This window comes from Rhinolophus sinicus, linkage group LG07 (genome assembly GCF_036562045.2).
Source record: "Rhinolophus sinicus isolate RSC01 linkage group LG07, ASM3656204v1, whole genome shotgun sequence".
NCBI classification, from domain to species: Eukaryota; Metazoa; Chordata; class Mammalia; order Chiroptera; family Rhinolophidae; genus Rhinolophus; species Rhinolophus sinicus.
In genome coordinates this window covers 85,536,004-85,559,245 of record NC_133757.1, presented here as the reverse complement: position 1 = coordinate 85,559,245, position 23,242 = coordinate 85,536,004, and positions in this window count along the sequence as shown.

Sequence of the window (23,242 nt, the reverse complement as noted above, 5' to 3'; positions counted from 1 at the left end):
GCTACAGTCTTATGAAACCAGCACAGACAATGGAGTCCTGGGTTCAAGTTCCCTCCTTACCATTTACTAGAGTAAATTACTCGGCTCTTGAATTCCAGTCTACAAAATGGCCCTACCTCAAGGGTATGTATAATGAAAGAGTAGTGCCATGCCCAGCCATTTAGGAGCTGGGGGCCAAAGAAAAATAAATCACTAACATGGATATCCTGTCTTTATTTAAAATCTCGATATTTTTCTCATAGTTGATTATTTTGCATTGATTTTTAATAAAAAAATAAAAATTGCATTGAAATAGTATTTATCTTGATTACTGGATCGCAATGGTTTTTTTTAGCACCCCTACCCCCCTAAATTTGGCAGAAGAGGCTAGCGCCTCACTCACCTCATCCTTTTCAAAGACCCTGAGAGTTAAAGTAATGTATGTAAACACACCAAGAACCTTGTAGACTTGCCATAATACTTGCCAAACGAATGCAGAGAATTTGGGGATGGGTTTGAGAGCTGGGGGCCACATGAACCCAGCATTGGACCCTTTCATATAGTCTCTAATTTCCACAACAACTTGGAGCTCAGTGTTAATTTCCCCATCTTCAGATGAAAACCCTGAAGTCCATAGCAGTGTTTGTAAGAAAATGATACTTTTGGTCCCCTGAAGTCTCCAGGTTGCAGGCCCCGTAGCAATGATGCTTCTGCTCTGAGTCATTTGAATTCTTCCTCTAGCTGCCTCTTTCCTGCACACTCACTAATATGTGAGACAGCACGCCAGCCTGGCAGTGCAGTGATGGCAGTGGCGGCAAGTGGCACAGTGTGTTCCTTAAGGGGGGGCATTCTGAGGCAGCCAGAGAACCTAGGCATCTGGCAGTGGGGGGCGGGGGCATTCACAGGAACTCATTTCAGAACCTGTATTGGCACCTTTGTGATCCAAATACTTTCAAAACTTGGTTACCTGCTTGCTGTCTTTGGGGCGTTGGGGGAAGGGGGGCTGATCAGCAGTGTAATGTACTCACTGAAGTTCTTTACAATTGTTTCCTTTTTTTAGAAAATAAAATACTATTATTAAGGTTCAGCTTTTTAAGCAATGACTCCAGTATTATTCCTAACCTTGAAAAAATAATTTAGAGTTCAGTGGTTTAAGAAAAACAACTTCTTGATATGTCTTATAAATAAGCTATGTCTGCCGAACAGAATTGGTCTTAGAATAGCATGAAATCAAGTAGAATGGATGGTGTGCTTGCTTCCTTCCAAGAGTTTTCATTGAATTCCGCTATTGGGTTGGTAAGGACCTATTTAAAACAGCTTCCACTTCAACTGCTTGTCGCAGCTCCTCCTTCCATTCTTGCTTCTTTATACTCTATGGCTCCCCTCTGGGGGGAAGAAATGAATTACTGAGTCCTTGCCTTGCCAGGTCCTGTGTTAGGGGTTTCCGTGTGTTATCTAATGTAATGCTAAAAGATGCTGTGAAGTAGACATCCTATCATCATTTTAAGGATGAAGGCAGCAGTTCAGTTTCACCCAGAACCTAATGGCTACCCCGGGGCTTAGCCAGGCCTTCTGACTCTAACACTTCTCTCCAGCCTCTCACCCTAACCACCATCTTAAATTCTGACTTCAATTCTGTCAGAACCCATAACTAGATTAGTAGAGAATGGGTGTCCTGCAAAACGTTGTGACCTTGAATTTGCCACACCCAACTGTGTATTATTTCATTAATCTTCATTTTATTGTATGAAAGGTAAGAGGTGGACATTCTCTATGTTCGAAAAGAAAGAACAGATGTATCCTGATATAAGAGTACTCAGTGTAATCATTAAGTGACTGAATACAGGTCCAGGTCCCAACAGAATGCCATTCTTCTTCACCCAGGAGACCCTAGTGTGTGGAGTTGTTACTGGAGAGTGGCCCTCCTCGGCGTGGTGTCCAGGTTCTTAGCGTCTTGAGCAAAGAATTGAACGAGATACCGAGGTAAAGTAGTGAAAAAGCAGTTTATTAGAAGAAAAGGTACACTTCAAAGAAATAGAAGCAGGCCCGAGCAGAAAGCAGTGGCTCAAGGGCCATTATTAAAAGAGATAGTGTGCTCCAAAGAGTTTGGAGCAGGCTGAGCAAAAGAAGAGGCTCAAAAAAGGGGTCTGACTGGCAAGGACTTGGAGTTTTTATCCTTTTTCCTCTAGAATAAGCTGTTCCTTTCCGGGTCTGTGACCACATGATTGACACCTATGATTGACAAGCGATCATTACCTCATCTTTTTAGACTGCGCATGTTCTTTCCCAGAATTCAGTCTGTTATAATGAACTTCCAGGCATATGTGTGATATTATGATGATGGTATAATGAGGCCAAGGTGAAATGAAGGTGGTTGTGGCCTTTACTGCGCAGCTGTGAGTGACTGGTCTAATTTAGTTGGGTATTTTGTAACCATTTGTTCCTCATAGGGGTAGATACTTACAATAAAAAGGGGAAGTTTTGGGCAGAGAGGAGAGGTCTTTTGGGCGGTAATGCAGAGACCCAATGTCTATCTCTAACTGCCTGCCTTGTTTTTCCCTTGAGAGACGTGATCCCCATAAAATTTCTATGGGAAGTTGAGGGGCAGGACGTCTGTTCTTCTGTATCTGCTTCCTGCTGGGCAGGGGCTTACAGCTGTCCCTACCTGTTGGGGGATTCACAGAACTCTCACCCTATCTGATCTCAGATGAGAGGAAGGGGTCTCGAGATCGGCCTGGAAGACCATGTTGGCTTCTTTGGTTGGGACTGGTAACCTTGCTGGGGTATCCTCTGCATCCCCAAGGCCCCTGAATGAGGAAAAATAGATTTTAATTAATAACTTCGTGAGCTCTGTAGAGCCCATGGGCATTCAATCAGTTATTTCGGTGGCATCAATTGTCCCGGAGCTGAGCCCAGAATGGATTGGAAAGAACATTAAATGTCAATGATTACAATCAACAAGTATATACTGGCCTGGGAGGGGTGTCCAGAATGGCTTGGGGATGTTGGGAAGTCACAGGCTTTTAAGTATTTATCTGAGAGACATGCTGTGATGCGGTCCAGGAGCAATCTTTATAGTCTAGGATTCAGAAACTGATTAGAAGACTAATCAAAGCTGGAGCTAAGGAGCTAAGAAACCAGGGAAAAGGAGATTTAAATTTTCTGTAGTGAGGGGTCTCTCCCATAACAGAGTGGTTACCCTTTCCTTAGAGCTGCTCCTCCTGAACAAGATGAAATGCTCGGGTTCTGCTGATGGCAATGACTGTCCAGGGACCAAGTACACAGCGTCCAGTGATCAATGTCAGGATGACTAGCGTTTAGTCACAGTTCAGAGGGCAGTTTTCACATGAGCTCTGTGTACATATGTAGAGAAGAAGACCATGAGTGTGTAGGTGGGAGAATGACATCATTTCTTCTTTTGTTTTGGCCTAGGATGAAAAATGTTAGTGGCATCACTTCTGTTTCCCTCCATGTAAGATGTCAAGATATTCATGACAGTTTTTATGTAGAGTGGGAGAAACATAGAGGGAAAAAAACAGCTATTTGTCTTCTCCAGAATGGAAGAGGTGAGAGGGGTTGCAACTGGCTGACCTTAAAATTCGAGTCTCCCTTTCCTCCTTTCTGTTAGAATCCCAGACTTAATTTTTCAGCCTTTCTTGCAGAGGCCATGTGCCTAATTCCTCACCGAAGAGGTATAAGAAGTACTGTGTGTGTGTTTTTTTGTTTTTATTTATCCATTTTAGGAAAGTCTTTTTTAAAGAGAAAGGATGCTCTTTTCTTCTCCCCATTCCTCCATCTTGCTGAGTGAATGTGGATGTGATGACTGGAGCATTAGCAGTCATTATGGACCAGGAGGCTACCGAGGGGTAGAGCTGGAAACTGGCATGGAACTTTGGTAGCTTTGTGGAGCTAATCACAGGAGTCCTGGAATGCCTAACTCTAGTCTTTTACGTGAAAAAGAAATGGAATTTTATCTTATCTAAGACTAAATTGGGGGAGGGTCAATGTGTGTGGGAGTGTTTCTACTTTATGCAAATAAACCTAATCTTAACTGATAGAGAATTTATGTTGAAACAACCGTTCTTTCTACCCTTTTTACTGGGAACTTTCTTTTCTCAATGTATAGGAAGAGACCACGGCTAAAAGGAGAAAAGTTGTGTAAAGAATTTCACCTTTCCTGCATTTTTTAAATGCCACATTCATGCCAGAGGCCAGAGCAACTGATGGACTGAATGTACTGAATTTGACTGAATTTACTATGCATTATTAATGTGCCAGGAACAGGACAGACTCTGCCCAGGGAAGTCCTGCTTGTTTCACAATAACTTAATGAACCAAGTAGACTATCAACATTTTAAAAGTCCCTCCTTTGCCTCCCTAGCCCTGCAAGAGAGAAGTGAAATAATCAGTGGTCACCGGCCCTGATGAGAGGATTAAGTGTCATGAACACATGCCAAGGTTTCATGTCCTCACCCTCTTTTAAACTTTAAGCCAAACTGGCAATAAGTATTATTGTCCTCAATTTGTACATGTGTAATCTGAAATGCACAGAGATGGACCAATTGGCCCTTAGGCATCCATCCAGTCCATGCTTGGGATACTGCTCAGGAAATATATGTTGAATGAATGAATCAAAGTGCATGCTCTGTTCACTTCTTTGTCCAACATAAATGTAAAAGACAGATATTAAAGAAAAAAAGCTCACGTAAATCATTCCCATTCCTAAATATCTTTGGAATGAATGAGTGAGAATGGATGTGGGTGCTTCTCTGGAGCCAAAATTGGATGAGAAGTTTTATCTGCTCTAGACTCTACACATTTATCAATCAATCCACTGACCAACCTTCTAGATCACACTACTGCTTGTTAGGTTCTGTCTGCTTGACGGTTGGCAAACCATGGTACAGGCATCAGGAGAAAGTGTAAGATACACCCCTTTTGCTGGCAAGAACAAAGGCTCAACCAATGTATTCTTGCCACAATTTCACTAGGAGATGTGTGACCTTAAGCAAGTCACTCAATCACTGGGTCTCAAGTGCCTAATCCATCAATGAAGGATTTAGTCAACAAATACTGGGGCTTGGCACTATGGGAAATATGGAGTATGTAGAGAGAAAAGATGTAATACTTGTCCTTAAGAACCTGAGTCAAGTGAGGGAATTTGCAGATACACATAAAATAATGATGTGGTTAACAAGACATGCTGTCCTGTTTCCTGAAGTCCCTAATTTGGGGTACATGAAAGTACTCCAGCCCAGCTCAGAAGAGGGGTGCAGCACTTCTCTCCATCCTATCCCCACCCCCTGGCATCACCATCCTGCTGGATTTCCAGTTGTCTAGGGTTATGAATCTCCTGGTGTTGCAGGGTGGTGTCTTCTGAAGCACCATAATGCTCTTGGCATTTACTTTATGCTGCCTCCAGTGGGGCTCTTCTCCTGACCCCCTGGCACTTCCTGTCAGAGCTAGACCCTCCTCTCCTGGTACTGTCTCCCCAAACCTTCATGGTTTCTACCTGTGGCCTAGTCAGTCCTCACTCCTAATTAAGGCCTAATTTTATGTCTTTTTTTTTCAAATGATAGGTTTTTCTGGCCTATAGCAAAAGACATTAGGACAAAATCCAAACCTTCAGTAACACAGAATAGAGAATCCAGATTTTAGAAACAGATGGTCTTCCTTCCCAATAAGGGAGAGAAAATGATTTTACTCAGATTGGAGTGATACCAGTAAAGACTTGTCGCTGTAGGTAACATTCCAACTAAACGTTCAGGATGACAGAGTTATTCTCAGATAATCAGCACTAACATCTTTTGAGCACTTCCAGCACTATGTGCCAAGCACTGAGCTAAACACTTTACAGCTAAGCATTTAATCTCCCCTCTAGCAATCCTGCAATAGACTCTAGTATCAGCTGAATTTTACAGATGAGAAAACAGAGGCACCATGAGTCTTGTAACTTTCCCAAGGTTAAGTTGAGTCCCGCCCTTTCAACTCCAGGGCTCACACCTCTAACCACTATTCTAGACTAGATTTTGAGTCTTTTATCTATTGCTTTGAGGATCCCAGCAGATGTCCTCCTTTGTTTAGAATGCCCTCCCGTCACCTCTTAGTCTAACCAGCCCCTACTTATTCCTGGGCCTCAGGTTGCGTTAGTCAGCTTGGGCTGCTATAAGAAAATACCACAGACTGGGTTGACTAAACAACAGAAATTTATGTTCTCATAGTTTTGGAGGCTAGAAGTGCAAGATCAAAGTGTTGGCAGGTTCAGTTTCTCCTGAGACCTCTCTCCTTGGCTTCCAGAGAGCCACCTTCCCTCTATGTCCTCACACGGCCTTTCCTCTGCACATGCTTCCATGATGTCTCTATGTGGTCAAATTTCCTCTTCTAAGGACACTACTCAGATGGAATTAGGGCCCACCCTAAAGACTCATTTTAACTTAATCACCTCTTTAAAGGCCTTATCTCCTAAAGCAGTCACATTGTGAGATTAGAGTTGCTGTGTGTAGGGTGGGGGGAGGGCTTACCACACTGAGCGGGATTTGCCCCAGCATGCTCTGGTGCCTGTTAAGCCCACTCTTTCTATGTGGCACTTGTGGGGCTAATTGGGTAGTACTCTGCTGTGATCTGAAACCAACCTCCAAGTATGTTGGTTCTGGGCCTCCTGGGAGGGGCTCTGGTGCAGGCCCAGGTCAGCCACTGCCTATGACTGACCAAGGCCTACCTGGTAGGAGCTGCAAAGTGATCCACTGTTGTTCACTGCCTATGCCAAACCTGAAGGTGCATGGAAGAGGCCACACCGAGAATTGAGGAGGGCTGCCACCAGTACCAGGCCTTGGGTAACTGCACAAAAAGCCAGGACACCCAGAGGCCTTCTGACACCTGCCAACTCCCTTAAGGTTCAGCCACTGATAAAACCTCATGTGGGCATGCAAGTTGGGTGAGGTAGGGTCTCAGGAAGTCACTAAAGTGGGAAGAGTTGTGGTCACCAGTTTAATGTAGACTCTGGTTTGGTGCCAGTGCTGAGGCTGGAGCAACTCAGCAAAAGTCCCAGAGCACACGGAGGCCAGTTGCACTCCTCTCCCCACTCCCAGGGCCCATGGACTCTGATAGTTTCCCAAGAAAAAGTGCAATTCAGGTGGGGCTGTCTGCTCCCAGAGAAAGTGCCTCTGGTGTTGGGCCAGTTGAGTGGGGCAGGATCTCAAGGAGTCAGCAGGGTGGAGCGAGCAAACTTCCCCAAGCCAATCAGATTCAGATTTGGCCTGTGCAGGAGGGCTCAACACAGGAAAGGTGGTATCCACCTGCTGCCGCTTGATAGAATCACACAGGGAAAATGGGAAACATCCTCCAGCCCTTGCTATGAAGACACACCTCAGTCTGCACCCCCACTTACCCCTGACACCTCCCGAGCCACTGTCCCTCCGCTGGAGCCAAAGGTAAGTGCCTGTGAGTGAGAGAGTCTGTGTTTGGGCTGTTTAAGAGGACACCTGGGTTTCCTGCTGCCTCCCGTCCTACGCAGATGGTCAGAATCCCCTGTTTTACACAGCCACATGTTGTGGGGGCTCCTCTTCCCAGCACCAGTCGGGCTGGGGAGACTGGTTTGCAGCTGGGGTCTTCTTGATCCTCCTCGGGGAACCTCTGCAGCTGAGATATCCTTCCCAGTTCTCAGCTGCCATTTGGACGTTTGGGGCCAGGCCATTTCATGTCTCCATCTCTTCTATCAGTCTCAACATGGTTCCTTCTTTATATCCTTAATTATAAAACTTCTGTTCAGTGAGACTTCAGATGGTTCTCCAGGTTGATTGTTCTATAATTTAGTTGCAATGTTAATGTCTTCATGGAAGGATGCAGGCACAGTATTTATCTTCTCTGCTGTCTTGGATATCTGCAGACTAGAGAGCTGATTTTTAAATCTTCAGGAATTTTTCAAGTCAGCTGTTAAACATAACCATTATTAAAACTTAAATTCTATAAACTTCTAATTCAGTAAATGCTATTTAAAACAAAAGAGGGGCGGCCCGATGGCTCAGCTGGTTAGAGCACAAGCTCTTAACAGCTGGTTCGATTCCCACATGGGCCAGCGAACTGTGCCCTCCATAGCTAGATTGAAGACAACGAGCTGCCGGTGGAGCAGCCAGACAGCTCAGTTGGTTAGAGTGCAAGCTCTTAACAACAAGATTGCTGGTCCATGGGATGGTGGGCTGCGCCCCCCACAACAAGATTGTAGGATGACTTGACTTGGAGCTGATGGGTCCTGGAAAGGCACACTGGTCTACAATATTCCCCAATAAAAATTAAAAAAAAAAAAAGGAAATACTCAAATTCATTATTTCTTAATTATTTTACTCCATTTGTTATGGGCTGAATTATCCCCCCACAAAACTCATATTTTAAGTCCACCACCTCAGAATGTGACTGTGTTTGGAGATGGAACCTTTAAAGGAGTGATTAAGTTAAAACGAGTCTGTAGGGTGGGCCCTGTTCCAATCTGACTGGTGTCCTTGTAAGAAGAGGAAATTTGGACACACAGAGACACCAGGGATGCATATCCACAGAGCGACCAGACAACCATGTGAAGAGGTAGCAAGAGGAAGGCCCTCTGAAAGCTAAGGACAGAGGCCACAGAGGAAATCAACCCTGCTGACACCAGGATCTTGGAGACTTGCAGCCTCTAGAAATGTGAGGAAATAAATGTCTGTTGTTTAAGCCATCCAGTCTGTGGTATCTTGGCAGCCTAAGAAACTAATACACTGTACTATTTTCTATAATCTTGAGGTTATTGACACCTACTGTATCTTCTGGTGAGATGTCTATGGATGGTGTGCTATTGTTCATCTCTTCCCAACACCAATCTTGATGACATCACGTTGGTAGCTTCAAACCCACCATGGTGGAAATATTTACACCATAGAAATGGGCAAACCAGAGCTTTTCCTCCCCAATGAACCTCGTGTGACGCACTTATCTGTACACACCGCTTTTAAGGTACCAAGGAAAGAACAGTGGGAAAAAGAGACTGAATATAATAGAAATGTGAGAATGGTTTTGACTTTTTCTTTCCTTTACTCATTCACTTCAGCAAACTCTGCTAGTTTTCTCTCTAATACCCATCTCTATTTCTTAAACTGACTTTGTTTAGGAGAGTATCACCCTCAACTAAAAATACTTGCCTTCCCAAACTCCCCGTTAGCTGGGAGTTAGATTCTCGGCTGCTTACAGCTTAAATGCATTTCTAATGCCTTATCCACACACTCAGAACATGAAACTAAAAACCACTGACTTTGTGGGTAATATACAAGCACGAGGTTCAGAGAAGGTATTCAACAAATAAATAAAAATGAACCATGCTCTGCATGTCCACAAATCATCTTAGCCAAGTGTCAAATCTCAGTTTTCATGAATTGGAAAAACTATAAAAACCAAAAACTTTTAAATAAAGGAAGAGACAGTAGTTGGAATTTGCAATATATATTTAAAGGAGATAAATTCCTTCTGTCTCTTATACAACTATAAAACCAAGGAAAACATACTCGATCATGTTTTGCTAAATCAATTCATACATGTTGTTAAATAAGTTGGTGCTGTTGTTAAATAAGTTAATACTCTTATTTAAAAATAAGACCCTGTAGCCTCAGGTCCGGCTCTTTAGTTATACTTTTCTATATTTTGACTTCCATAATAGTAAAGCAGAGAACCTCTGTTTGCATAGTATGTTGTACAAAATGGCATTAATAATGTCAAAGCTTTGTTTGCTAGTTCAAGATAATCCAAACCTATGCTTAACCAAAATTCTGCCAGGGGTTGGCTTTCAATGTCAATGTCATGCAGTGTCATTTGATCTCTGCAAAGTAGTTGTGTTCACTTGAACGTGAAGTTAACATTGCAGCTTTATTGAAACCTGCATTTAATAAGTATCTAATCCAATTATTATTGAAATTGGTTACAGAAAATTTCTTCATGGCACATTTACTACCATATTTATAGCTAATGAACTGTTGCCAAGTGGGCATGTTCTGTGATGGGCTCCACACAAAACATCGGATTGCTCTGCCAATAAAGGACTGACGTCCTGGCCCAGGGCTTTTTGAGGATACATGTGATGGTTTGAGCCCCTCCCTATTTTCCCTATTTGAACTCCTGCAAAACTTTCAGTTACATCATATGCTGTGACAATATTTGAGGCAGTGTATTGTAAATAGTTGAGATTGTATTCTAGAGTCAGAGTGCCTAAATGCAAATGTTGGCTCCACATTTTACTAGCTGTGTAATCTTTGGCAAGTCACCTAACCTCCCTGTGCCTCAATCTTCTCATGTAAAATACTAAGAGTATAATCCTCATAAAGTTGCTGACAGGATTCATGAGATAACATATGGGTTTAGAAGAGTGCCTAGGACATAGGATGGGCTCAGTAAAAACTTCTGATGCTTTTGTTATCACTGTTTGGCCTTCACTTGATATGAATTCAATCTTAAACACAAATTCAAATGTGCACTCAAGCACCAGCATCTTCCTGAAGCCTTTCCTTACATATCCACTGCTCTATTGGAATGGATGAACCACTCTTCTCTGAGACTAACCTTGCAGTCTTCTATCACGGAGCATGTAAAGGTTTATTGCCTTCCTACATTGGTCTCCACCAGCTAGACCATACGTTCCTATTGTCAGACGAATCCTGACCAGCCTTTGTAACCCAGTGTCTGGCACACTATCTAGCAGAGTTGTCCTGGTAAATTCTGAAAGAGAGAATAAGAAGAGGAGGGAGAAGGGAGGAGGGGAAGGAGGGAAGGTTGGAAGAGGGGGAGCCGGAGGAGGAGGAGGGGAAGAAGAAGGACGAAGAACTCCTAGGTCCCTAGGCTTTCCAGAGAGATTTGTATTTTGAAGAGAATCCTAAACTTACAGTAAGACACTGATCGTGGACCAGTAACTGCATCTGGCAGGAAGGGACCGTCTGAGGGTGAAGCAAGTACAGCCGCGGAGGTGTGCTGGAAGATCTCATCCCTGAGTTAAAAGTTTTCAGTTTTTATGGTTTTCCCAATCCTTGAAAACTGAGTTCTCACACTTGGCTAAGATGATTTGTGGACGTCTAGAGCATGGTTCATTTGTTTTTTTGGAATGCCTTCTCTGACCCTGGTGCTTGTTTGTTACCCTCAAAGTCAGTGGTTTTCAGTTTCGTCTTCTGAGTGTGTAAATAAAGTATTTAGAAGTACATTTAGGCTACAAGCGGCCGAGAATCCAACTTCCAGCCAGGGCGAGCAGGGTCCCAAGAGCCAATCATGCATGACTCTCCCCAGTTTGTTTTGAATTAGGGAGCTTGAAATTGCTCCCTAATTCGAGGGTATTAACCCTGGTCAAGAAGGTATCTTGACCATCGAAACTTTCCCAAGAGCCAACTTTTCCCACACACCACTGGCAACAAGGTTCTCTGTGATTCTGAAAGCCAGGACATTTTTACATGCTGAGTGACAGAAAACTGTGTGGGGCACAGAGGGACTCTTACAGCAGAGCCATCAGGCTGAGGCTGGTCCTGGGTGGGTGCCAGGCCTCTCCATCTGCGACATCACAGCCCTGGCCCCAGTCACGTCTCTGGGGGCCACACCTTTATGATTCTCATCAAAGTCATCATGGAAGCATCCATGGAGATTTGTGCCTTGGTACTGTTGACTGCTTCTAATCTGCTAAAAGTAGGCTAACAATAAAATTCATTATGTTAATGACTTTCCAGTCATAAAACTAAACAATTGAACTGGACTCTTTGCTTAATATTTTCCTGAGAGAATGTGCACGTGACCTGGCAGCTTGGTGCCAGTTACATTTCTATTTACATGGAGACCGGGGACAATTAGAACATTTATCTCACTTAGTCACTAGTCACCCTTTCCCCCAACCTTCCCCTCCCTTTTCCCAAAAGAAATGAGAAAACGTTTTCATTATAAACTGCTATCTGTTGGTGAAAGCGGCTATTTTTAAAAAGTGATGTCACAGCGTCTAGAATGCTACATTGTTCTGGTTTCAGAAAACACTAAATGGATTCTTTAGTTCTAGCTGTTTCTACATGTCAAGTGAACACTAAGTAACCTCCCCTCCTTATCTCATATCTTCTTTTATTCATTTCCAGAACTGTCGTTAGGCACCAAGGGTACTTCTATATCAACTTCTGTTAAGTTTATATTTTTTCCTACCCTTCAAATAACGTATCTTTTCTTACATTGTATATGCATATAACCATCACCCTCCTTCATAGGACTTCAAATTTCCATTTTGTAACTCCAACTCAGAATATTCTTGTTACATAAGTATGCATTTGTATATTTAAGTAACATTTACTTGTTCTACAAAACCTGAATAAGTCACAGGCACAGAATTATTTTCCACAGGATACTTCAAGAATAAAAAAAAAATGTGAATTTTTTAAAATTTTTCATAAAAAATAAAATAAGAAGAATAACCTTTCCAACCAAAAAAGACAAAAGAAAACAAAGACACCGACTATATAGCAACAAATATTTATTATTTACCTGTATAAAATTGGAAAATTGCCATTAGAGGTCTGTTTTCTAGCTGTAGTCTTTCAAACACTGAAGAATAAATTGCACTTTGGCAAGAGCAATATTTTACATGAGAAAAATAAACTTCAAGTTTAATCTTAACTGAGAAAACAATCTCAGTGTCTGGAATGAGTGTGACCCAAATGCCATGTTTAACATGCAAGGCCTCAGTGTTTGTGAGACTCCAGTAATGCACACATTATAGGCATGAACTACTGATAAATTGAATTAGAGCTGTGACAGGGATGCAGGGATATCACAGGAAACTCACAAGCCAGTCCATTAACCTTGCCTGAATCCTCTCCAATGTGCTTCAACTTTAATTTACCACCACAGTTCTTCCCCCTTCCTACACACACACACACACACACACACACACACACACACACACACACGTACACATTCACAACCGTATTCTCCCTTTCTTCTCAAATCATTTACTGTACCTTCCGGCACCCCCCTCCATAGTTAACATACTTGCCTACATTTATACTCTTAGCCTCTTGCTTGAGTGGATTCCCAGCTCTTGGCTTTCAGTAAAACCTAGCTGTCTCCAAGTCCCCCCTAAGTGCACTGCTCCACCTGCCACACCACGAGGACCTGCCACCCTGGGAGAGACTGGGGTCCTCCTCACTAGCTTGTGTGGTTTTCAAATCATTATTCCCTCACTTTAGTGTACAGCTTTCTGCTCCTGTCATCTGCCCCCACTCACGGACGTCATCTACCCACATCCCAATTATTCCTGCTCGTTTGAGACCTAGCCTGTGACTCATAGTCTTTCTTTAAGCTGAGTTCTGCCTTTATTTAGGTAACTTCACGATATATGGAGATAACCTGGCCAACATCTCAGTTTCTTGAACTTCTCAGCTTCAGTGTCTCTCACTTCAAGCCCACTTCCGACATCCAACGCCATGAACCCACAATCTTTGGCATCTGGAATTCAAACATTCTACTCTCCTTTCTCATTCTATTTTTCAGTGCTTGTATTGTTATGTAATTAATGCAGCAAAACCAATCACCCCCAAACTTAGCAGCCTAAAGCAAAGACAATGTATTAATTCACACAATTTCTGATGTCAGGAACCCAGGAGCAGCATAACTGGGTGGTTCTGGCTCGAGGTCTCTCAGGAGGTTGCAGCTCCAATGTCCAGCAGAGCTGGAGGCACCTCCTTCCTCCTTAGGTGGCTCGCTTACATGCAAGCAAATTCATGTGTGTTGTTAGCAGTCCCTCACCACGTGGTCCTCTCCATAGGGATTCTTTTTTGTTTTTTGTTTTTTTTTTCAGTTTCAGGTGTACAAAACAATGTAATAGTTAGACATTTACACCCCTCACAAAGTGATAACCCTCGTCCCCCAATCTACTACCTCTCTGCCGTCATATACAGCTATTACAATTCCACTGACTCTATTCCCTCCATAGGGATTCTTGACATGTCCTCAAGACGTGGCAACTCAGTTGCCCAGAGCAAGAAATCCAAGAGAGAGGTGCCTTTTATAACCCAGTTTTATCTTCTGCTTTTTTTCTGTATGTTAGAAGGAAAACATTAGGGCCAGCCAATGCTCAAAGAGGGGAGAATCACGCTCCCCTTTTTAAAGGGAGTAACAAAAAAAGGGGGCTATATATTTTAAACTACCATAGGGTTCTTTCTTCATTATTCCTGCTACACCTGCTCTTTGATTCACTGAGCTTTTTTATCCCATGTAAGTTCCCATTTCTCTCTGTCAGCCCCATTCCGTTTTCACTTCCTGCCATTTCCATATCCCGTCTGGTCCATCAGTTCATCTAGTGTTTTGCCAATATCCTGATTTCTTTGTCTTATCGTCCTTTTCTTACTTCCACCTAAAGGGGGAAAAGCATTTTAGTTCAAACCAACCATCCACCTGACTCCACCACCCATGACCATGCTGCTTGGTCATGAGCCCACTGATGCTACGACACGGCCTCACATTCCCCGGGCAATCGGCACATCACAGAGTTCCTTCTGTTTCCCAGAGTGGCTATGTTGATCCTCACCCACTGCCCTCAAACCTTCTTCAACACCATGAATCAGGTTCCTTCTCAGTTTCTTCCCTCGCAGACCTTGCAGTGCCCCTCCTCTTCCATCTAAACCTCCACGCGTGGCCCCTGGCCTTGCTCCTCCCCTCAGTCACAGTGGAAGAGGTGAGGAGGTATCTTATCTAAGATCCAACCTTACATGGAGTAAACACTCAAGGAGTGTGTCCTTTTATTGGGAAAACAATGACATGAACTCTGGATCAGGACCTTCCCACACCTCTGAAACCTCACTGCATCTCTAATTTCCTCTCTTTCCTGTGTCTTCACCTTCCCTCCACTGACTCATTCCCTCCAGCGTTCATAAATGCTCAGATCTCCTCCATCCCACAGAAAAACCCTCCCCTTCTAGCCCACATTCTCCTCAGGTGAACACTGTTTCTTGTCATACTTAAAATGTTTGAAAGCGTAACAAAGTGATCTACACTCACCCTCTCCATTCTTTACTTCCTTTCATTTCTAGAACCCACTCAGTACTCCACCAAAATGGCTCTTGCCAAGGTCACCTCCGTGGGGCTGACATCATCTGCTCGCCTCATCTTTCTTAAGGTCCTTGAAGCATTGATACATGTGGCCACACACCCCCAAAAAGGTTCCCCTCCACAGGTTTCCATGTCTTTACATTTTTAACTGCTGCTGTTGGCAGGCTCTTCCTCCATGAGCCTGTAAAATTTGCGGTTCCTCAGAGTTTTGTCCATACCCCTTTTTTCTTCTTAACCTGCACAGTTTATTCACGTCCATGGCTTTAAATACCATCTGTAAGCTGATAAAGTAATGCCAGTCTATATTTCCAGCTCGTATTTCTCTTTTGAGCTTCAGTCTTAGAACTCCAACTACCCACTAGATATATTTTCTTAGGTATCTCATAGGCCCTGAAAACTTACCATGGAGTCAATATGATAAGTGATTAGAAGCAAGGGCTCCAGCATAAATTCATTCTAGCGTTAACTATACCATTTAGTAGCTGCAGGACTTGGATAAGTCATTTCATCTCTCTGAACCTCAGTCTCCTCATCTGTAAAATGGGGGATATTAATAGCCCAACTATTTCACAGTTATCACAGTTATAAGGTAACTGTGAATAAGTCAATTTATGTAAAGTTCTTGGCAAGATCCTGGTATATGGTAAGAGGGCTCAGAAATGTGAGCTATTATTGTGAGGCTTCAATGAGACAATACGGCACATGGCCACAGTAAGTGTTGACTAAATATTATCTGGTATTATTCATTCTAACCTGAATTTTTCTCCCCAGCCATCTCTCACTCTGACAAGTCACCTCTTCCTCCAGTGTTTTCTCTCTCAGCAAATGGGGCCTTTAGCTCCCATTTCCCTACTCCTCATATCCAAGCAATCACCAAGTTCTAGCTGTTCCACTGTATCACTCCCTTTCTAGTCAGTCCACTTCTTCCATCCTGGTTCCGTCCCTTCTGTGTCTCTCCTTGAGTTACTGCAAAGCCTCCCACCTGGTCTCTGCCTCTAGCTCTGCCCCTGGCCAATCCATTCTTCACACGGGCAGCCAGAGTGAGCAGTCTAAGATGTGCATCAAATCGGGTAATTTCCCTGAGGGCTTTGCATTGCCCTCAGGCTGAAGTCCAGTGCTTTTAATTGGATTACAAAACCAATTAGGGTATGAACTTTGCTCTCCTCTCCAGAATCAACTCTCAAGTTCACATTCCTTTCAGTTTCTCCGTTTTCTCTAGCCTCTCTGTGTCCTGCACATTCTTCTAAAACCTCCTTACTTGGCCAACCATCTGATGCTTGTCCTTTAGTTCTTAACTTGGACGACATCTCCTCCAAGAAGTTTATCTGACTGTCCCCAAACTAGAATGGGTGTTTGCCCCCATATACTCTCCTAGAATCATGCAGACTCTCCAAAGCCATAATTATCATACTGTTATAATTGCCTGTTTATTTTCTGCCCTCCCCCACCTTTGGATCAAAAAGGTCACCAAATAATGGTTGAATGCATGTATGGGTGACAAATGAAGAGCTGTCCTTTATCCTGTGTGGACAGTGACACTTGATCTCTCTCACCACAATGTGGGTGGGCCCTTTCCAACCTCTCCCTAATGACATATGTATAATACCATAATACCCTCGGGAGTATAGGTGGGAAACTGGGAGAGCTGAATTTAAGGCTTGTCTGTCATTTACTAGTTATACGATCTTGTTAAAGCTGCTGAAGCATTTTGAATAGCAGTTTCTTCATCTAAAAGCTAGGGACAATAATGCCTTTCTCCTAGACTGCTGGGAAGCTCAAATAATGTATATGAAGGTGCTGTATAAACTGCAAATCATCACATGGTACCAATTCCAACTCTTTCCATTTTGGGGTTCTTGCTCCCTTTCCTCCCTCAGCCTCTTTCTCTTTTCCCTCCTCTCCTTCTCATTCCTGCTAGAGACACCCAAGTCTTGGCTGACAGTGGTTCTCAGAACACCCAGGGTCAGGGAGTTAGCAACTGTTGAGGACAAGCGTGGAAGAGCATGGAACTGGTCAACCAGGACACATAGCCCAGTTGCCGCCATTCACCCAGCCAGTGGCCAGAATACCCTGCCGCTGAACAAAGATGCACAAGGGAATCAAGGTGAGAACAGAAGAGCCAATTATCTGGCCCAGCATAAATTGCTGATAAGCAAATTAGAAAGTAAATAAGTGGTTGTTGTTTTAAGCCTCTGGCTTTCAATGTGGTTATTATGTAGATATAAGCACTTTCAAGCTGCAGTTTCAGTCCTGGTTCCCTCATCTGTAAAACTGCGATCATATTTTTTCCCACAAGCACATTGAGCCACTAAGCAAATAAAAGATCATCAATAAATATTGCATCAGAATAAATACAAAAACCTAAAAAGCTAAAAACAAAAATCAATCATCCATCCTGACAGCATCCTGCATCTAGCCTCTCATCTAAGAAAACACAGCCCTCCTGCTTTCAAGCCAGGCATGTCCTCAGATGTTCTGCTGCGGTTGTGTGTGAACCAAATTCAGCATTCCCAATTACTAGATCTAATCAGTTTAGCAGCAGACGGATTCTGCAGGATTGAACTGTTCAGTGTGCAAGCCCAAGTGAGTTTTAAGGATGACAGATTGATTTTTGCTTCCTGAAAACAAATTTAAATTGATGAGACCTTAATGAATTCTTTCTCCCATTCCTGGGGGGGGTGGGGGGTGGGGGGGGGTAGGGAGGACTCAGATAATGCTTTAAGCACACTGTGAGTAAGAACTGTTTGCCAAGCTCTCTGATACTGAGAAGGTACTGGATTTCCCCTGTTGAGGAACTCTGGGCTTGTTCAGTGAGAACAGTTTCAGGGTCTAATGGAAACTGTTTCCCTTTTAGTTGTCAGGGACTCGCTCTCCAAGTTCTCAGAAGTGATCAGTCAACAGGATTTGTTTATTCTGAGTTATTTACATCATCCTAGGTGCTTGGGGGGAAGTGAGAGAATAGAATCCATAGTCTTTCCTCCATTCATTCAACAAATATTTATCGAGCATCAAGTCTGTTCAAAGGATTTGGGGTATATAATTAAACAAAACACTCAAAAGAAAAAAAAAAAATCCCTGCTCTCCTGGGGACATTCTATTTGGGGAAGACAGATGAAAAAAAAATAAATCTCATGAATCAGTAAATTATATAATACATAAGAAAGTTTTCAGTGCTCTGGAAAGACTAGAATGGAGTATGGAGATTAGGAATGTCGAGTGGACTATGAATACCAATTTTAAATAGGTTACTCAAGGTCGGCATCTTGTCAGCCTGAATTGATAAAACCACACAGCCCACAATGAGTCAGTGGTGGCAGCTCAGGTGGAGAGAGCAATTGTGGGTCTAAGAGATGAAGGATGCATATAATGTATAGAAGAGACATATAATGTATCTCTAATACACCATCGACACACTGGAGCCACCTTGTACCAGCTCGCTGGAGCTGAGTATGCACATTCCTTCCCAGTGTGGTGTGCAGTGTTGTCATGTTGGTAGCTTGCAATTGGTCATGATGAGTATTTACACCATGGAAGTTGGCAAACCCTACAAATCAGGGCTTTTTTTCTTTTTTTTTTTTTTTTTTTTTTAAATGAGAGCTGGTTGTTAAGCATTTCTTAGCATGCCTCTGAGTGGACCCCACCTCCAACCACACCACAGGAGGAGTGCAGATATTTGCCCTTTACTAATATGCATAAGCATAGAGGTCAACTAAGTGTAATACTTATGGGGAGAGATCACCATGGCAAAGTTTCAGGGAAAAGTTTTTTGGAAGAGTCCCTTGAGGGAGGAGCTACGTTGTATTTATATAACACAGAGGACAGAGAGGACAGAGTGGGTAAAAAACGATGACTGATAGACAAGAGATGGAGATTGGGCTGACATGGTGTAATAGAAAACCTCCAACAAGCAAACATCAAACTGACATTGATTTCAGTGTCTCACAAGGTGGGATGGGATGCTTTCCAAAATGGAACTAAAATTACCTTGTCTTTCACGCCCCCACCCAAGTTATTCCTAGCTCTTTGAAAGCTTTGTAAACCTTGATGAACACGGTCCATGGGTATCTTTAGGAATAGAATGTGGGCTCAGCATCTGTTTGATTGGAGTTCTCTCTGAATTTTTCTCCATGGAAACGTGAGCTGGTAAATAGCAACTAGGAAGCTGAATGCTTGGTTCTTTTCACATTTCTGTAACTGCTTTGCTTGGTAGCGTCAGGCAAGTTATCTCAATGCTCCATTTCCCCCCTTTAAAGTGATCGATTCACATTCTTCACTCATAGGTAGATAAAGATGAGCAATATCATCTTTGGGAAATAGTCCCAGCTCTTTTAAGAAAGACATAAACAACGATATGCTTATGAGAAATGGAATCATATTATTTTTCTTCCAAAAATAAATGTGAACATCCTTGAAAAGCTCCAAAGGGAGAGAAGTCCCTATTAAATGTTTCTGCTGTCAGGGAAGCCTTTTTCTCTCAAAGTACTTACTCCTCCTGCAGATCATAAATTTACAAGAGGAATTCCCACAAAGCCTGTGGTTAACCTGGCCTCCAATCATGGATTCAGAATATTAGGCTATCCAGTAGAAGTATAGGGAGTGAAGGGGGTGTCCTGGCCAGATGTCATATTCACATGACATTCACTCTCTCAAATTCTCTCACCTCCCCAGCACCGTTCTTCTTCTGTGACATTCCAACCTTGGACAAGTCCAGCAATTTGTTTCAACTTACACTGGTGCCTTAGGCATGGTGGGAGAAAAATCACACGACCTGGCAGATCAATGGCTCTTTAAATTCTGATCACCAACATCAAATGAGCATTCAAGACCCACTCAACAAGGTTACTGTGATTTTCTAATGTGATTTTTAACCTCCTCACCACAAAACCTAGTTCATATCTTTCCCCTTCACCCTCAGCTAATAATTATCTTAGTCAGTTCGGGCTGCTATAGCAAAAATACCATAGACCGGGCAACTTACACAACAAATATTTATTTCTTACAGTTCTGGAGGCTGGGGAGTCCAAGTTTGAGGTGCTAGCAGATTCTGTTTTATTTTTTTGTTTTTTTTTGTTTTTATTTTTCAATTTTTAAATTACGGTTGTCATTCAGCATTATATTAGTTTCAGGTGTATAGCATAGTGGTTAGACATTCATATAATTTACGAAGTAATCCTGCCGATAAGTCTAGTACCCACCTGACACCATACATAGTTATTACAATATTATTGGCTATTTTCCCCATGTTGTACTTTACATCCCAGTGACTATTTTATAACTGCCAATTTGTACTTCTTAATCCCTTCAGATTCTGTGTTTGGTGAGAGACTCTTCCTGGTTTGTAGGTGGCTGCCTTCTGACTGTGTCCTCACATAGTGGAGAAAGACTGAGGAAGCAAGCTCTGTCTTATCTCTTCTTATAAAGGTGCTAATCCCTTCATGAGGCCTCCATCTTCATGAATTAATCACCTCCGTCTCTTAATACCATCCCAGTGGGGGTTAAGCTTCACCTTATGAATTTCCAGGAGACACATTAGCCTTGTCTTATTTCCTAATTTATAGTATAAAAGTCACCAGACAAAACTTTCCCAGCACTAAATCCACAGACCTACCTTTCATTGCATCCATTTCTTTTCACTCTTCTTGCAAATGAAAGTCCCTTCTCCTCCCAGAACCCAGTTCCTCCAGGTAAATCTTCAATCCTACTCCTCCCATTTTTTTTCAAGGATCCCAGACCATTGATTATCACCTCCCTTTCCTTCATCTCCAATCTCTTCTCCTGACTTGATTATTCCTGCAAAGATCCTAAGATGTGCTCATAACTACTATATTTCATTTTTAACTTTTTATTTTGAAAATAATGTGTGTGCATGTGTGGAAGTGTGTGCATGTACATGTATGAAGGCAGGGAGGAAAGAATAAAAAGAGAGAGAAAGCACATATGGCAAAATGTTAAACATTGTTGAACCTGTCAAATAAAATGATCAAGTCACTTATAGGGGAGAGAAATCAGGCTGACCTCAGAGTTCTCCACAGCAACTGTCAACGCCAGAAGATTGTGGTGCAATACTTAAAGATCTTTACGGAAAAAGAAAGTGTTACTCAAGGATTTTATATCTAGCCGAATTATCTTTCAGCTGCAAAAATAATCTTGATCATGAAAGAATTAAGGGAATATTCATTTTATGAACCTTTCATTGAGGAAACTATCAAAGGTTGAATGTCAGCCAACTAAGAGATAAATTGGGAAATTATGGAAAAAAGATTGGCAGCAAGTTTTGAATACATTTACTTTAGATTAAAACTAAAATAATTCTACATATTGGAGTAATTGAAAGGGATGTAAAAAATACATGTACTGACAATACATAAACTATATCATTGACAAATATTGGTAAAAGAAGTGAGAAAGTAGGCGAGAGGTAGAATAAGTTTAGTGATTGCTGCAACTGTTATAAGTGGGAGTCAGAAAACATCCCTCACAGCTGACAAACCAGGTAATAAAATCATTTTTAAAGTACAAAAAAAGAAACTGTTGAATCTGGGTAAAGGGTATATTGGAGTTTTTGTGCCATTCTTATAATGTTTTCCAAAGTTTGAGATTATTTTAAATGCCACTTCCTCAGGGAGGTCTTTGCAAATTATCTACTTTAGAGTAGTTACTCAGTATTATTTTCTCTCCTAGTAAACTGTCCTTTTTATTTATAGCACTTACCATATCTTGTAATTCTATACATATAACAGCCATCTTAACTGTGTTTAATCCATGATGCAGACATGATTAAATGTGCCTGAAAGGCTGATGGGAGTGGATGCAGGGCTGGGACTAGGGTGAGGCAAGTGAGGTACTCACCCTGGGCACAGAATTTACAGGTGCACCAAAAACTCAGGAATCAACAAATAATGTTTTAATATAATATTTTAAAAAGTCAAAATTAATGCAAAAACCCCATGATAAGCAAAACACCACAATTTAAACAAAGACAAGATCTAAATCTGTAGTTGCATAACCCTGCCTCCCTCACCTTACCCTGATTCTCATGTTGGTTCCACTAAAACTTTATTTATAAAACCAGGCAGCTAGTTTATGGGCCATAATTTGCTGCTATTAAAAAAATGTTGGGCCAGCCTGGTGGCTCAGGTGGTTGGAGCAATATGCTCCTAAGATGGAGGTCGTGGGTTCAATTCCCACATGGGCCAGTGAGCTGCACCCTTTATAGCTAAGATTGTGAACAACGGCTCTCCCTGGAGCTGGGCGGCCGTGAGCAGCCGGAGGTTAGCGTGAGTAACCCAGCAATGAGCAGCTGGTCACCCACGTGTCCTACACAGCTAGACTGAGAAATAAGGGCTTGAACCGGAGTGTGGGAGGGAGGCAGAAGAAGGGGAAAAATATATATATTTTATATATATATGTATTTATATATTATATATGATATATAAAATATATATAATATAAAATATATTATATATAATATATAAAATATATAATATATAATATATATTTATATATAACATATATATATATACCTCGATTATATATACTCGATTTTATATATATATATTATATATATATATATATATATATATATATATATATATATATATATACACCTCGATTACTGAAGCTTTTTGTGTCCCTTTAAATTTTTTTTCACTCTAGTCCCAACCTTGGAGGACCCCCTCTACCACTACCATGAGGATCTGCTAAGGAGCCTCCAGGAAATAAGTAGAGGCACACTTGTTTGTTTGAAAATAGTGGGCTAAACTGGGAAAGGAGGGGCAGTTCTGAGCTCAGCACAGTGTCTTGTCATTCAGATTGTTGGTTTGCCTGGTTGATTTAAGCACCCCACTTTTGTGGCTCCCCAGCGCCCTGTGTACACTTTGCAAGCTGTAGATTCACGTATTACACTTCATTGAAACTGTCTGTTTATTTATAGGCTGTGTGTCCTTGGAAGGCCAGATTGCATCTTTTATTCATAACTCTAAAACTTGAGCTATAGTAGATGTGATGGAATGCCTGGGACTTCAGAACCTACCGTTTTTATACACGTGATAGGCTGCCAACCAGTGGGTTGAATGGACTCGACTCCACTGAAAGGCCCTTAGTGGCAGATTGGTGGTTGTTCTTGTTTGAAGAGGGGTAAGGGGAGATAAAATGAATAAATCTGCAAGTCATTCAAAGGCCTTTTTTG